Source organism: Cavia porcellus, unplaced genomic scaffold, assembly GCF_034190915.1.
Source record: "Cavia porcellus strain 051 isolate PalLab524CR breed Dunkin Hartley unplaced genomic scaffold, mCavPor4.1 scaffold_18, whole genome shotgun sequence".
In the NCBI taxonomy this organism is placed as follows: domain Eukaryota; kingdom Metazoa; phylum Chordata; class Mammalia; order Rodentia; family Caviidae; genus Cavia; species Cavia porcellus.
The window spans coordinates 46,764,292-46,776,355 of record NW_026947501.1 but is presented as its reverse complement, the minus strand read 5'-3'; the positions used below and the strand labels follow the sequence as shown (position 1 = coordinate 46,776,355).

General features: G+C 48.7%; 1 protein-coding gene across 4 annotated transcripts in view; it reads right to left on the bottom strand.

The window, feature by feature from the left end:
- The window catches only part of Tgfbrap1 (transforming growth factor beta receptor associated protein 1), a 45,004-nt gene that overhangs the window by 31,617 nt on the left and 1,323 nt on the right, over nt 1-12,064 (bottom strand). The window contains exon 1 of one of the 4 annotated variants that reach the window (XM_003471603.5): nt 8,836-8,973. The exons of 1 other annotated variant lie outside the window; for it this stretch is intronic. The gene's annotated coding sequence lies outside the window, so the exon portion shown is untranslated. Of the gene's footprint in view, nt 1-8,510; nt 8,680-8,714; nt 8,974-12,064 lie in introns of those variants that run through there. 2 more of the 4 variants (XM_005004473.4, XM_005004474.4) reach the window with 2 other exon arrangements.

Genomic DNA, 12,064 nt, shown 5'->3' with positions numbered 1-12,064 from the left:
TGCATGGCAAAAGAAACAACTAATAAGAACAAACAACTAACAAGAGTGAAGACACAGCCTACAGAATGTGGAAAAAAAACATTGCCCGTGATTTTTCAGAGAGAGGACTCACATCTAGAATGTATAAAGAACTCAAAAATATTAGACTTTCCCAACCAAAAAGACCCAACCAAAAAATGGGCAAGTTAAATTATTAAATACTTCACAGAAAAAATATAAATATATATAATATAAATACATGAAAAAATGCTCAATGTGGCTGGTCCTTAGAGAAATGCAATTAAAACTGTAAGATTCTATTTTATTCCAGAAAGAACAGCCATCATCAAGAATTCAAATAATGGCAAATGCTGGAGAGACTGGGGCGTGGGGCAGGGAGGAAGTGTTCTACATTGTTGATGGGACTGGAAACCAGCACAACTATGGAAATCAGTAGGAGATTCCTCAAAAAATTAAAACTAGGGCCTGGAATATATATAGCTCGTGGTATAAATGCCTCCCTAGCAAGCACAAGGTCCTGAGTTTGGTTCCTGGTACCCCCCCCCCCCAAAATAACTAAAAGTAGAAATTCCACTTAACCCAGCTATTCCCCTTCTAGGTATCTTCCTGAAGATTCTAAAGCATTCCTATTACCATGCTCCATGTACATGCCTGTTTACAGCAGCATTCGTAACAGCTGGAAGTGTCACGAATGGAAGAGGCTTATATGACCTTCAGCAGATGCATGGATAAACAAAATGCAGTATTTACACACAATGGAGTCCTACTCTGCCATAAAGAACAACTTGAGTCAACTATGGAGATCATAATGTTGAGCGAAATAAATCAGACACACAGCCAAAATAAATATCACATGGCTTCACTTCTATGAGGAACCCAGAGTAAAAATGAAAAGCAAAATAAAAGACAGGTGACAGGAAGCAGGGAGACAGATCGTTCTCGAAGGGGAAGGAGCTCAAGAGATGGAGGGAGATGGGCGGGAGGGAAGGTACTGGGGTGTGACACACATGAGCCAACTGCACGGAAGGAAAGTACATGTGTACCACAACACAGACAGAAAACCAAAGGAGGGGGGCAGGGGACGCTGGAGAGGGCAGGAGAGGAAAGCAAGGGGGGTGGAGGAAGGGATGAAGGAGTCTTACGTTCTAGTACCAACTTCCCACAAGGGACGGAAACATAAGTACTGCATGCAGGTACAGATGAACTGGAACTGTGAAAAGCTGCCCTAAGGTACATCTGTATTTCTCCAACTGATCACGAACTCAAACTTCCTGTTAGAACTTCACATTAAAAGCATGGCTGGAATTTAAAAGATTACTATTTTCATATTTTATCAAAGAACCTCCAAATGCATACTTCATGACACAAAGAAACTGCAAAATGTCAGTGTTACTATCATGGACGATAATAAGGAAAATACTACTTAGGTACAAGTGGCTCTTGGTGTACAAAGCACAACAGACAGTTCTGAGGCACTGTCTCATTTCCCAGGGATTCCTAATCTCTGTAAGGAAACGAGACCAGAGATACAGACAGATCATGCAGCAATGTGTGCTAAAGGCCAAAATAAGACTGCCAGTAATCATTTTCTACCAAACTGAGACTATGATATTGTCCTTCCAGGAACACAGCCACTAATGAGAGCTAGAATCCCAATGAGCACTTTTGAAAATGAGAAGGCAAAAGTACTAATCCTTCTCCACAAGCAGACACAGAGGCGTGTTCTGGTGAGCACCTTGGCCACGTCACAGGAGCTAGCTGCTTTGCCCGCGTTCACCCAGCACTGAGCCCCAACGTGACAAGTCCATTCCTGCGGCTACACAAGGGCTGGGGGCAGCACTTATGTTTATGACCCTAAGTTTCCAAAGCCTTGGCAACGCACGTTCTTTCTGTGTAGGCCGGTCCTCTGGGCCTGTCTTCTTCTCCCGGCCACAGCCCTAGCAGGAGAGCAGGCCCAGGAGGTCCCTGCATGCTTTGTCCCCCAAAGTGAACACCAGTCCGGAAGGCGCCTTTGCAGTCCTGCCAGACCTTCGGGGTCCAGACTCACGTGCTGTACAAATTCTCCTGAGAATAAAGAAAAGGGGGCACAGGTTGCTTTATTTTGTGAAGCCAGTGTGAAGTGTAACTTTGATATTCAAGCCCAGTAAGTGCGAGGCGCAGGAAAAGAAAAAATAGTGGGTCATTCTCACCACTGCATAAACCTGCCTGAATATCAGCAACCAAAAATACTAAAAAAAAATAAATAAAGTATGGGTAAATCGGGATATAATATTGGTTTAAGGTAATAAAAATATGGGTTTGATGTAAGAAAAAAATTATTTCAACAGATGCAAAAAGGAATAAAAATTCAGTATTTACCCAACAAAAATATGTAGCATATCATCCTGTAATCTAAAAAAATTCAAAAATTCTGTGACATCTTGAAATTATCACATTTTTTAAAAAAAGAACAACACAAGGATATTTGTGATCAGCACCTATATTGGGTTAAACCCCACAAAGTATGTTGCAGTCTCTAACACCAGTAATTGTAAATGTCACACATGTGGACAGAGGGTCCTTCTACAAAACAATTGAAAAATACGGTGTTTAAATTTTCAAAAACATGTAACAGTAAAAGACACGCGACCATAAAATGCCCTCAGTATCTAATACACTCGTCCACCGTTTTGGCCATTTTCTGAAGCAGCTCTGGAGTTCTCTTTTGTGAGCATCTTTACTATCATGGTGGCCTTGGTGTTCTGAACTCAAACTGTTTCCCTTTCATGGTCATTTTGACTTTGGGGGAACCAGAAGTGGCCTGCACTGACCTGGTGGATAAAGTGAAGACACTCATGTTTTTAGGAGCCTGCCTTACCATTGGACGGTGCCGGCAGCACACTCACCATGATTTTGATCACACTCAGGAAAGAGCATTTTCACAACAGCTTCAGAAAGTGCCCAGACCAATGGGATGAGTGTTTGAAGCTAGGGGTATTCTGAGGCAGATTCACGGCAATGGATCTGTCACTGTGACACGTTTTTAAAATTTAAGCACTCACTATCTTTTGATCAGATCTTACAGATGATCAAATTAAGATGCGGTCACTAAGGTAACCCTAATACAGTAAGATTAGGTCTTTATAATAGGAGAACTCTGAAGCCAGACACAGATGGAACAGAAGGACAGGGGAAGACACAGGAACTAGGAACCACAGAGGCCATGGGAGGACCTGGCACGGTCTCCCTCGCAGCCTCAGCAGGAGCCGGCCCCATGGACACCCTGGCCTCAGACTCCTGGCTCCGGAAGTAGAGACAGCAGGTCCCTACGGGGAAGGCACTCTGGCTACAGTCCCCTGTAACGGTGACCCCATGGAACTAGCACTGCCCAACACAAGCTCCACTCACCACTGCTCTGAAGGTCTCTGCCAGAACAGGAAAACACACATATAAAAAGTAGTTCTAAAGGACTCAACACAAAGACAGAAAACTGCCATTATTCACAGATGGCACTGTATTTACATGGAAGCCCACCAAAAATCTATTAGAATCAATAAGTTTGGAAATATTATTTTAGGTCAGGTGGGATGGCACAAGCCTGTAATCCCAGCACTTGGGAGGCCAAGGTATAAGGATCTCTATGAGTTGGAAGCCAGCCTGGGCTACATAGTGAGTTTAAGGCCTGCTTGAATTACACAGTAAGAACCTGTCTCAAGGGCCAGGGATTTAGCTCAGCGGCACGAGCACCTGTCTGGCAAGTGTGAGGTCATGGGTCATGAGTTCAATCCCCGATACTGCAAAAAAAAAGATAAATAAATAAAGAACCTGTCTTAAAAAAAATACAAAAGAAATATTTCTTAAAATCAATACACAAAAGTAAACTGCATTTCTATACCCATACAATGATTCAAAACTTTAATCTTAAAAAAGTATTTTAAAAATAAGGTATAAGGGAATTACCTAACAAAGACATACAAGGTCTATTAGGAAAAAAAAATCGTAAAATCTTATTTCTAAACATTACAAAAGACTTAAATCATATCTCAACAGACTTTTCTTCAGAAACTATCAAATTGGTATTAAATTTCAAATGGAAATCAAAGGAGCCAGAGCAGACAAAGCAATCTTGGGAATGAGCAAAACCAAAGCACCCACAGTGACGGTGTCAGGAGCTGCTACGGAACCGCAGCATATAACCAGGACACAAGGACAGAAGAACAGGTCGGCCAGGGCTAGGAAGAAAATCTGCCGTGCACACCCCTGGCCAATGCTTCACACTCATTGCGTGCAAAAACTCTTAGGCGCTGGTAATTGCCCTGCACAATGGTAGAGCCGCACTGTAAAGGGCGATATTATGGATGTGCACGTCTGCAGACAGCGCTGGGCTCCCAGAGGGCTGCGGCTGTGGGAAGAGAAGAAGGAAGAGGGGAAAGGACGGGGTACAAAAGTCTCAAAGTTGTGACCCTCCTGCCTCAGCCTCCCAAGTAGCTGGGATTATAGGCATGCACCACCATGCCCAGTGGAACGCTTTTTATTTAAACAAGAAAAAAACTGTTTGTCTAAAGAGGAGCAAATGAATTAATCTGGGTAAACCACATTAGAAGTGACATATACCAGTATCTGCTATTGGAGAGAATCTTTGAGAAAGCTGAATATATCATGTATTAGCTCTAAACCTAAAAGGCAAGCAGCCTTTAGAAGTATCTTTAAGACAACTTAGCAAGATAAAACATTAATGGGAGCCTGCAGGTCATCACTAAAACACAACCAAGATCACCTCCGACTCCTCCAGCTCCTAGAAAGCATTTGAGACTAATGATCCCTTACTTGGCTTATGGGAATAACACATTTAACACCCGCTCACATGCTGGAGGTCAAGCCTTGGGGTGCTGTGGGTGCTACACAGGTGCCCCATCACCCAGCTGCAGCATCACCCCAATAAAGCATTCACCCATGCCATACCAGGTCTGCAGACATGAAGAGGCACCTAAATGTGCACTGGGTAGCTTCATGGGCCTGGTCCTTCTCCTCTTAGAGCATAAGCCAACTCATTGGTTATAATCACAATGGACAGCTCCCGAGAGAAAAAGATGAGCCCCAGGAGGGAGCGCTAAAGTCAAGGGAAGAATCAGAGGTCACATACACGATTGCTTCATTGGTGACAAGAGGGCAGGACGTTTTTATCAAGCTGTGGTTGGCTTTGTAGGGGAAAGACCTCTCTCCTAAGTCTGCCAAGTGATCTAGAAGAATCTGACTATGCTACCACCTCACCGACACCAGCCACGGAACACCGTGTCTGCACATCGCCTATCAAACCGCACACAGGACTGTGTGATTACCGTGATCCAGCTTCTCGAGGGCGAGCTGTCTGCACACCAAGAACCTGAAGTGCAAGCTCAAACCCACTAACTTACTGCAAAGGGCCAGACTGTGCTGAAACCTGGACACGGAGGCCCAGCCTACATCCTTCTTCAGTCCCCAAAGACAGCTGTGCAGTGAGCCACTCCTGAAATGTGCTGGGGTCAACAATAAATGTTTTGGTTTGTACGAAAGACAACCTTTCCTCTTTCTGAAAATTAAGGCAGTTCTTTACCACCATGCCAGATAAAAAGAGCTAAGACCAGTTACAGCGCAGTGGACCTATTTCAAGGACCTGGAAGAGGAAAGAGGGAGGGAGAGAAGAAAGAAGGGAGAGAGGTGGTACGGGGAGGAAAGTAGGCAGGCAGACAGGAAGGCAGGCAAGGACAAGACCGGTCAGGTCTGGTGTCTAACTTGTCACCTCCTTGACACCGCCTCAGGCTCACTTCTGAGTAAGTAGTCACACCTGGACAATGCTGATCAAAGCTATTTAAATACATGCAAACCCATACAGTCGACCCTCCCTACCCATCCACCCCACATCTACAGACAGACTCAGGCACCCACAGATCCAAAATACTGGGAAAGCTGGAGCTGCACTGAACACGCACACTTTGCTACCAGTCCCTAAACAATTCACTCTAAGAACTGTTTCCCTGCCATTTCCACTTCATTGGGCACTACAAATAATCTCCAGAGATTCACAGCATATGGGAGGGCTGCCTGGGTTCCACGCACACGCTGTGTGACCCTTGTGAGGGACTTGAGCACCCCAAGACCTGGGTTTCTGTGGGGGTTCTGGAACCATGTCCTGTGGGCACAGAAGGACTTCTGCACACAGGCGCACGCACACACGTGCATGTAGACACATGCACATGTGCATTTCACACACACCACGTGCTCTCATACATGAACATATAAAATAACAGCAGTGACAACTAGGTTTAGTTAACTTTCCATTACTGTGACAAAATACCTGAGACAGAGAAGAGGCTTACTGTGGATCAGTTTCAGGGGTCCAGGGGTGCCAGACAGCCTCCTTGTGGAGGCCGGGAAGCAAAGAGGGAGGAGGATGTGTGCTCAACAACCCAACTTCCGCCCTCAAGGTCCCCCCACCAAAGGTGACAGCACATCCTGGAGCCACAGGCCTGCAACCAGGGCTTTAGCGCATGGGCGTCTGGAGATATACCTCTAGGAAGGACCATGCAGGAGTACAACGGGCAACTCCTATCTTCTGCTGCCCTTCCTAACACGTAAGTGACTGCAAAAACACCAGGAGTGTGGATTTTGAGGACAAATAAATTTTAGAGGAAGTGACTTTGCAAAAAGCACAGCACAACTGAAGAAGGGATCTGAGGAGAAGAGTGGCAGAAGAGGAGCAGGGCAGGAAGAAATGTCCTTCAGGCATCTGGTTCCTAACTTCTTCCTCCACACCCAACAGACAGCCACAGGCAGTGATCATGCACCTGTGAGCACCCGGTGGGCTCCCCACACACACTCACTCCTGAATCTGATGTACCCCATGGCAGCCACTGCACGACACGGCAAAGACCTTGATCTCACATTGCCCAGAGACTTCCCAACACATCCTGCAGGAAGCACTCAGTCTCATTTGGGATACCTCTAAACTGTTACTTCTACGCCTGCTTAGTAGTTTGGTATTTTTTAATACGGAAAAATGGGTCAAGTTTGCTACCGAGGAGACGAGTCGTGAACTATGAGCCAAATCGCTGGGCAGAACTCAAACACCTGGCTGCCACCGCGATTACTATAATGTACTTCTAATGAGGGCTGGATTCTGACCAAGACACTTGACCCATTCCATAAAGTTTCCTCGAGTTTTCTTAAAGGATCACAGTTTTTTAATACTAGCCTGCAGGAATAAGCTATAATCACTTCGTTTTTTTCCTTGCAGGAATGCCAGGTGGAAATCAGGCCTAGAAAACAGGCAGTCTTCAAATAGTGAGCTCCCTATATTTTAAAATTTCACATTTGCAGTTGCTAAATTGGTCCGAAGAGGGGGAGGGGATTTAGCTCAGTGGCGTAAAAGTGCCAGCCTTGCAAGCCTGAGGTCCTAAGTTCAATCCCTGGCATCAAAAAAAAAAAAAAAAAAAATGGCCCTCAGAAATCTGTCAGGGGTGAGGGGGGCCGAGGCCACAGCTGAACCCAACCCATCCCAGGACTGCGAGGTGGGAAAGAGCTCTGCCCCTCACCCGTCCAGAGAAGGCCACTTGAAGTGAGCAAAGGAGGAAAGAGGGCAGGAAGGCACCCAGCAGAGCTGAAAACAGGCCCTGTGTGCAGTGAGAACTCACAGGTCTACCTCCAGACAAGACCGGTCATAGGTTCCAAGAGCAGAGGGAGGGTCCGACACCCTCCCCCCCACTGATTAACAGTGATTTAATGTGCACCTTCCAAGCCCAGGCCCTGCCCAGGACCCACGTGGCCTTCCGTAACTACAGCTTACTGATGGAGCAAACTCAGAGCCTCAAGTCAAGCACCCAAGGGTCACAGTCAGAATTTGAACCCAAGACCACGGAGCAGGCTCCCATTCCACCATTGAAGCAGGGCCTGGAAAAGACCAGAGTGACCAGTGCCCTTCCCTACACACCAGAGGGGCCTCAGCGATGACCGCTGTGGCTGCCAGGCAGCCAGAAACAGAAGGCAAAGGACATGAAGCAGCTGGCGGTGTGTGACTAGGGCTGTGTGCAGCTCCACTGATCCAGAGGCGGGTTCTCCTCTGGGCAGCGCGGCACTCCTGCAGCTCCGGGGACGCCAGCTCGCCCCTGCAGCAGGGTTCTCCCCGCACACCTGCCTGCGTGTCACAGCCACCAGTCCTGCTCACCGCTGCCAGCCTTCACCTTCAGGGGGTGCGGTGCGACGGCGCACCTCTTTCTGATCAACCCCTGCCTGGGCCGCAGCACCCACTGTAGCCTCTCTGCATGAGGAAGCACTTGGTGAAACCCATTTCCAGAATCCAGGAAGCACCTAGGGATCCCCTAACAAGCAAGAGCAACGGCAGGTGCAAACACCCGGCGCCCGAGTCCCTCACGGCACCGCTGTGCCACACGGCAGGGAGCGCACCGACCTCCTCCGGCCTCTCCAGCGCGGTGCGGCTCTCACCCCGACCTGGGGCTGGGGACCACCGGTCCAGGCCTTCGTTCCTCCCTACTCACCCCTGCCGTCCCGCAGCGCAGGGGACAATCCGGGGCGGAGGGCGTCCAAATCTCTGCGCCCCGACCCAGCGCTGGGAAAGCTCAGCGGCCGCGCGCCGCGGCAGAAGCCGGGCGTACGGTATTCGGAAGCCGGTCCCCTCCGAGGTCCCCGCCACCCCCGGCCTGGGCCTAGCCGCACTCTCCAGCCCCGGCTTGCACCCTCACCGGCCCGCCGCGGCCTGGCCTGGCCCGGTCCGGCCCCGCTCCAGCTCCAGCTCGGCTCGGCCCGGCTCCCGCCGCCGCTTCCCGTCACGTGCCGGCCCAGCCCCGCGAGGGTGGCGCTCACCAGTCGCCGCGCCGCCCCCGGTCCCGGTCAGGGCGGACGGCGCCGTGGCCAGGGTCCGGGACCCCGCGCCCCGCGAGCGCGCGCCTGCGCCCCGAGCTCCTCCTCCCCCTCCGCCGGAGCCGTGAGCGCGGCACGGAGGGCGGGTGCGGCCTGGGCGACTGGGAGGCAGGGAGCCGGGGGATGTGGGGGATCAGCCAGGGAGGTTTGGAGCCCCTCCCGCACCCAGGGACTGCACGGAGAGGACGCGGGCAGGGCAGTTCTGCGGATCTTGCCTGCTGAGTTTGGAAAATGTGCGGGCCTAGATGACCTCAATCCGAGACTCCCTTCAGTGTGCGGTGCCAGTCTGATTTGGGGGTGAAAGTGTTAGAAGCACCTCCGAACTGTCCATGCGGACTGTTACAGACCCCAGGCCGCCCCTGACTTCGGGACCTGTACAGCACCAATATGTGGCTCCCCTAAGGCCAGGCCACCCCACGTGGAGGTGGGTGTCATTTTCACTCTGCTGTCTTCAGTTTCAGAAGAAGCAGGAACAAGGCTAAGGAACCACCTCTCCTGCAGCCTGTCCTGTATCCCTTCTTCAGCTGGTGCTTTAACTGGGGCTCAGAGGACCCCAGCAGAGCCGAGAGTGGGCCAGACCCCCATCCCTGAGGCCCATGGCCAGTGGACTCCCGAGCCTGAGGGCACCAGGCAGAGTCACCCCAGACTGGAGACTGGGTCCCTTGAGTGTGATCTCTCATCAACTCTTCCAGGGCCCACTGGGCCAAGAAACCACAATTCCACTGTTTGGTTCTAGGCCTGAACACCGCAGACTGAGGCCAGCGGAAATACTGGGGCGTCACGCAAGTGACCCCAGACAGACTTAACACCAAGCATGTTATTCTACATCAAAGCCTCCAGAGCAGGAGAGCACGGCTGGGGGCTGCACGAGGCACTCAGCAGCTCCTTAATTTAGGCTCAGGTATAGTTGAGATGATGATGACATGGAACACAGTGCCACCACCGAGAGGCCTAATGCAGAGGCCTCAGTGTAGGCTTTGTTCATGACTTGTTCACTCCATAAACGTGTACTGAGCACCTGCTAGGTCCACACCTACTAGGGAACCAGGTGAGAAACTCCAGAAAAAGCAAGAAGTCTGCACCAAGGAACTCATGCCCAGCAAGGTGACACCAGGAATCACAATATCTGCTGGTTTCCCTTATCTCTGTTTTTGTCACCCATAGCCACCAAGCAAACAAATTACTGCATAAAACCTCTCCATCTTTGAGTGAAGTGTAAATTCTCATCCTATTTAGCTTAGAACAGAGAATGCCTTCTGGTTGCTATATAACCCAGGCAGACAGTACTATGGCAGGAATACACTTGTCTATCAACTGAAACATGCAACAGTGGATTTTTTTTTCTTTTACCAGAAGCTTCTTTCTGTCGGAAGGCCCCATTCCTCTGCAGTGACAATAATCCTGTCAACAGGACGACCTCCCTGCCCTCAGGGCTGTGCCAAGGCTGGAAGAATTGGAGCTTCAAGCTTCTTGGGCTCACTGGTCCACAGGAATCCCGAGATGTTCTTTGTCCACTCTGGGGTTAGGATTTTGGTCTTCGGTTTGGGGATGTTGTGAGATGTGGCTGAGATCTCTGAGGCAGCTCTGCTGCCTTGGATAGACGTGAGGTTTTTAGAATGGCAAGCACCAAAGCCACCTCCCTGACTTCCTAAATCAGGAGCCTAGAGCAAAACACAGAAAACTGAAAATTCTGGGCAGCCCTACTCTGCCCAGGAAAGCAGAGCATTAGGGCTCCTCCTTCCTCTGGAGGCAGAAGAATGCTATCTTCTCTGAAGCTTGATTGTTTTATTTTAACCTCAAATAACCATTCCCTCTATCCCAAGGGTCCTGCTTCAGAGGTACCTAAAATAGTATCAGTGGCTTTAAGCAAGAAAGTACTCATAGCAGGGAGAAAAAGGGATGTTCTTACCTGCCACAAAACATTTCTGCAGATGAAGAGTCCGAGACCTCAGGTTATGTGACTGGTCCAGAAAAACCCAGGGAAAAAGTACAAGGAAGACTTGTAGCTACACTTTCACACTATCAGTTTGCCTCCTACACTGTCATCCTACCACTTCCACCCTTTAGACCACCAAAACCCTAGCATGTTTCTAGGAGAGGCATTTGACATAGTTCAGCTCTGGTCCTTACTGCATGGGAGCCAGCTCCATACTTTCGTCTTAGAGCAGAAGGCCCTGGAGAGAGGCAAGCAGAAGTATGAGCCCTGTGTGAGACAAAGGTGGGCCACCCTAAAGCCTTCTTGTTTCTAGGCTACCTCATAGGACCAAAACTCCTCTGGAAACCAAGTGCTGGTTCTTCAGCACCCACTCTGTGCAAGTGTGTTATGTAAAATCTGTTCTGATCATCCATTCTTTACAGAAAGTATTGGTAGAGCATTTTTCTGAGGACTAAGGCTGAGTGATCAATTCACCCAAGGTCTTTGTGTAGTAGAATATAGTTGGAAGTGAGGTCTGCATTCAACCCGAGCTCCTCCCAGAGCAGCTGCTTTTGCCACTAAAACAAGAAGCTTCCGGATGAAGGAAGTGGAAACTGCAACTCCAGTCCTGCCAGTTTCAGTACTGTACATAAATATCAGGTTCGATTTGGGGATATGGAGTGTCAGGATGTTAATACCATGGAGCGAACACACTTCAACCTTGGATAGTCAGTTCAGTTTTAAGACTCTGGTCAATCATTTAATCTCTTTTGGATTGGCCTACTGTACACTAAAGCAAAGTAAAGAGATTAATTAGCTTTATTTTTTTAATGACTGAGTAACTTTTAAAATTCCCTCCCAGCTGAAATTCAGTTTCTACACAGAGTACCACACATCAAGTTTTACCTTGTCTTTTTGATTTAGCATCTCACTTATTTTCCATTACTCTATTAAGGTTTTTCTTTTGTCAGCGTGGGTGTTCATGTTCATAGACAGTGCAACATGATATGTCATGATAGCACACATCAAGAGGTGGAACGTAGGGTCAGGGGTTTAGCTCAGCAGCACAAGAGCCTGCCTGGGAAGCATAAGGCTGTGGATTCAATCCCCAGTTCAAAAAAAAAAAAGCAGAAAGTAAACATTCAAAACATACCTACAAGTGTATCTTTTAAATCTGCAAAAAGCCTTGGGGTATGTAGCTCTCCCATGAAAAATCAAAGCCAGGTGGGAGAAATGTTTAATCTACTAATTACTAGA